The 5,062-nt window shown below is 46.6% G+C and overlaps 1 protein-coding gene across 1 annotated transcript in view; it reads left to right on the forward strand.

Moving 5' to 3' along the window:
- Nucleotides 1-5,062, forward strand: part of ASB13 (ankyrin repeat and SOCS box containing 13) — a 28,328-nt gene that overhangs the window by 18,311 nt on the left and 4,955 nt on the right. The window lies entirely within an intron of this gene.

Consider the following 5,062-nt stretch of genomic DNA (forward strand, 5'->3'; position numbering starts at 1 on the left):
TTTACCTGAGTGGGTGTTTACCTGCGTGGGTGTTTATCTGAGTGGGTATTTACCTGTATGGGTGTTACCTGCAGAGTGGGTATTTACGGATTTACATGAGAAGCTTGCCTGAATGGGTATATACTTGCAAGGCTGTTCACCTAAGCAGGTGTTTACTTGCAAGGGTATTTACCTGAACAGGTATTTACTGTGCCTAACAGAGAGCTGGGTAGAGGAGTCAGAGGGACCAGGGTTGGAGGCTGGCTCTCCTACTTGCCAGCTGAGACCTCAGGCCTCAGTTTATGTATCTGTAACACTGGAAGAATCTATGCTGCAGGTTGCTGGGAGAACTGGGGATATTTCCCCGGTGCCTGGTATGTCCTAGTAGGTACTCAACAAATGCCAATGATTATTTCTAGAGATCACAGGCCACTGTCCCCACAGCTGCCTGGTGAGGTTGCTGCCTGAATCCAAGAGAGAAGGGGATGTAATGGGAGGTGGAGTGGGCAACGTTTAGGAGAATATGGAGCATTTGGAATCCAGGCTCTTGTCAGGTGATCGAAAAGACTCAGGATCGAGATTCCCAAGGAAGGAAAAAAATCAAAACCAAAAAGACCCAACCAATTGAGGATTAGGCTCAGGACCTGTTTATACCAAAAGTTTTAGCCAAAGTGACTGTTGGCACAGGGTTTTTATCATTAACCCAACTTAATGTTGTTGAGGGAAAATTTTAGTTTCATCATCTCATCCAAATTCTGGGTGTGGTGTAGGATGAAAACAAAACTGTTCAGGATGGCTGGGCACTGTGGCTCACAGCTGTAGTCTCAGCACTTTGGGAGGCTGAGGCGGGAGGATTGCTTGAGCCCAGGAGTTTGAGCCAGCGTGGGAGACATAGCAAGACCCCATCTCTTAACAACAAGAACAAACCTGTTCAGAAACAGGAAGATCATGAATTCCCCCCGATGACAGCCATTTGAGCTTAGTTATATGTAGTTTTCTGTTGGAGAATCTTACTCACTTTCATGTGCCACTTTTAAGTCTTCTTAGTGGAAAAGATTCATTTTGTATAGGAACAGTTGTTGGGGTACTTTTAATTTTTTATACACTGTCTTAAAAGTATCTCCATTGGAAGCAGGCGTTAAGTGTTTCCAGCCGAGCTGTCCTCTGGCAGCTGGATCGGTTTCTATGAACACAGGGCCGTGCATTCGTATCAAGCCTTCATGAGCTCAGTACACATGAGTTCCATTTTTACTTTAGTTCCATTTGGTGTGGTTGTAGGGAAAGGGATCAACTTAGTGTTTAAAGCAAGCATCCTTTCTGTATCAGTTAGGACTTCATGTCCCTTGGATGCCTTTGCGAGTAACAGGAAGCCACTTCTACCTGGTAAACAATGGCGGGCATTTCTAGTTCAGGTGACTTCAGGGCTGAGACGCAGAGCAGGTTTAGGGGCGGCTGGACCGGAGGTTCCGTGGTGTCACCCAGTTTCTTTGAATGTTGCGATTCTGCTTTCCTCAGTGTTGGCTTTATCCTAAGCCTCCGGCTTCCCTGAGCAAGATCACGGGGCTGCAGTGGCTTCAGGCCTACACGCCAGATGTTTCCCATTTTAAGCCTTCTGGAGACTCTTTCAGAGGAGTGGAAAATCCCTTTTCACACACCCCCTCCCCAGTCCCTTTGCCCAAACTTTGCCAGATTCTGATGGGCTGAAGCCTGGGTCATTAGAACCAATTACTGTGGTCAGGGGAGAGGGCTTGGACCAGGCGGGGCCCACACTGGAGCTGAAGTCAGGTCTGCTCCCACCTCCACACATTACCGGGTGGCAGCACAGTCGGGGGTGGGGGTGGAAAGGAAGGGGCAGCTGTGATGCCCACTGTCGCCCTAAAGCGGGGTTCCCACAGCTCTCCCCGGGGTTTGCATGCCCCCTGGGGAGTGGGGAAGCCTCCCCGCTGTGACTGTCGGTGTCGGCTTGATGCTGTGGGTGGCGTCCAGCCATCAGCTCATGTGAGATTCCTGATTCATATCCTACTCTCTGGTGCTCTCCTCTAGCACCCCTTGTGAGAGCAGATGGAGCATCATCTTCTTAGAAAACATTTTGTCACTGTGGAAATGTTCAAACATACAGAGAAGAGAGAAACAACAGCACCCCCTACGTCCTCACAAACGGATTTTTTTAAAGTAATGATTCTGAACTTTTGGGGTCAGGTCACAGATCCTTCGGGAAACCAAAGGAAAGCCAGGGACTGTGTCTCTAGAAAAACAGAAGAGTGGAAAGTCCCTTTTCCCACACCCCTCCCCAGTCCCTTTGCCCAAACTTTGCCCAATTCTGATTGGCTCAAACCTGGGTCACTTGAACCAGTTACCGTGGAGAGGGGAGAGGGATGGAACCAGTCGGGGCCCACATGATTGCAGGTGCTTTCGTGTGCAGTTTGAGAGCTGAACTGTGAGGCAGCCACGTTGCACCCCAGCGGGGACATAGAGACCGTTGTTCTTGTTCTTTGTAGGCGGTGAGGCGAGTCCAGGAACCAGATTGAATTTGCAAAGGAGGAGGGCTGGGGAGGGTGAAAGTTCGGTTATGATGGTGAAGTAATTTTTAATCTGATGGCTGACAGTGAATATTGAACTCTGCCAGGAGTGTTCAGAAGCCGCTCCCTGAGGACGGTCCTGCCTCCACCTTTGTTCTTGGCACTGGTCCTGGCACAATTAGAAAAATTTTTAAAAAAATTGTTCTTTAATTTTTTAAAAAATTTTCAATTATAAATTTTTAAAATTTAATTGCCATTATTATTTCTTTTTATTTCTCTTGTTGCAGCAAGCACCTATTGAGCTATTTGTGTTTATGTTCCAGGATTGTGCCAGTCCTGGTGTGCTAAGGTCTTAGACGGTCCCTTCACATCGCTGGCCATGGGTTCTCTGAATCCACTTTAATCCTATTTGGCGTTGAAAGCAGGATTTTGGTAATGAGCCTGTGTTGACCCCTTTTCTCTGAAGCATGAAGTTCAGAGCTTTTAGTTCCCTAGTTGTTTCCTGGCTCCCTGTTTTTGTCTTTGTCTCTTTCTGTCTCTGTCTCTGCCTCTGTCTCAGTCTTTCTCATGTCTCTCAGTTCAAGGAATGTTACCATCCTTGCTTCACATACAGTTACTTTCTTTCTCTTTCCCACCCTCTCTCTTCCTTCTTTCCTCTGTGTCTGTTCCCTTCTTTCTTTTTTTTTTTTTTTTTGAGACGGAGTCTCGTTCTGTCACCCAGGCCAGAGTGCAGTGGTGTGATCTCCGCTCACTGCAGCCTCCGACTGCCGGGTTCAAGCGATTCTCATGCCTCAGCCTCCTGAGTAGCTGGGATTATAGATGTGCACCATAATGCCCAGCTAATTTTTGGATTTTTAGTAGAGACGAGGTTTCACCATATTGGCTGGGCTGGTCTTGAACTCCTGACCTCAGGTGATCTGCCCGCCTCAGGCTCCCAAAGTGTGGTGATTACAGGCGTGAGCCACCGTGCCTGGTCCTGTTTTCCTCTTTCTGACGAGTACTTGTATGTGTTCTGTCTCTCACTATGGGCCTCACTCCGTCATCCAGGCTGGAGTGCAGTGGTACAATCACGGCTTGCTGCAGCCTCAACCTCCTGGGCTCCAGTGATCCTCCTACCTCAGCCTCCAGAGCAGGTGGGACCACAGGTGTGTGCCATCATGCCCAGATAATTTTTTAATTTTTCTGTAGAACTAGGGCCTCACTATGTTGCCCAGGCTGGTCATAATTTCCTGGGCCCAAGTGATCTGCCCGCCTCAGCTTCCCAAAGTGCTAAGATTACAGGTGTGAGCCCTGCGCCTGGCCGAGGCACATAGTTTTAATGGACATAGTTGTTTGGGTTTCATCTGTCACTCTCTTCTTTGCTCACGCAGTGCTATACTTTCAGGATCCATCCAAGTTGCCGCCTGCACCCCGGCCCGGTGTTTCCTTTCAATCCCTTATTCACAATTTCATTTCCTTCCTTATTCACCTTCCTTCCCTTCCACCCAATCAAATGATGCCAAACACGCATTTTGAAAAGATGTACCTTGGGAAGGCCGCCTCTCTGCAAGAGCCCCTGGCCAAGGCCTCGTGTGTGGAGCACAGCAGGGAGCATGATTTTTAGAGCTCTTTCCAGCCGTAGTTTTCTCCCTGATCGTGAGATCAGGGAGATCGTAGCTGTGCCTCCCTTGGGCCTCTTTCTCTGTTTTTTTTTTTTTTTTTCTTTTGTTAAAATAGAGACCATCTCTTTCTCTCCCAATTGGCAAGAATATTGCCAGAATTAATGACATGAGAGAAAGCTACTGGAACTGTAGATTCTGTGGATGGTACAATTTGTTTTTCATTACAAGTGTACATTTAGTGTTAAAAGGTACTTTATATTATGATTGCAACATTATACTGGAGGAAAACCCCTTGTGTGAAAGAGAGGTTGAATTGTGGGGAAAATATTTCTTTAATCTATTGCTTTGAAATATTATTATTATCTTTTTTTGCAGTACATTTCTGCCAAATTCAGGACCCAGGTAATTTAGCATTTTTCCTGGTTGAGAGATCCTTTTCCTGTCCTAACTTCTGAGTTTTGGCTGCGGGAAGCAGAAAGAACTTTCTTTACTTATGTCATCACTTTGGAGGGCTGGATCACTCCACGAATGCTGTTATGAGCATGGTTCTTATGTGCTTTTAGGGGATTCAAATATTTTAAAGCAGAAAGCAGGATTTTGCAGATAGTTTTTGAGCAGAGGAACTAGAAAATGGAATAGCATTCCACCTCTCAACTCCTCTTTTGACCCTCTGAAATTGTTGGTAAGTGATGGCGTGCTAGTGATCTGATTGCTTTAAAATCCCACTTTTGATAATATTTTACAGCTGTGGTTTGAATCTGTCATTTGGCAGATTATTTTACTGATGCTGGGTGATTTGCTTGACTTCTTTAAAATACTTCCCTTTCATTCGTTTTCTCTGTTTTTTTTGTTTTGTTTTGTTTTTTTTTTGAGACAGAGTCTCGCTCTGTCGCCCAGGCTGGAGTGCAGTGGCCGGATCTCAGCTCACTGCAAGCTCCGCCCCCCGGGTTTACGCCATTCTCC

The sequence above is a fragment of the Piliocolobus tephrosceles genome, chromosome 9 (assembly GCF_002776525.5).
Source record: "Piliocolobus tephrosceles isolate RC106 chromosome 9, ASM277652v3, whole genome shotgun sequence".
Lineage (NCBI taxonomy): Eukaryota > Metazoa > Chordata > Mammalia > Primates > Cercopithecidae > Piliocolobus > Piliocolobus tephrosceles.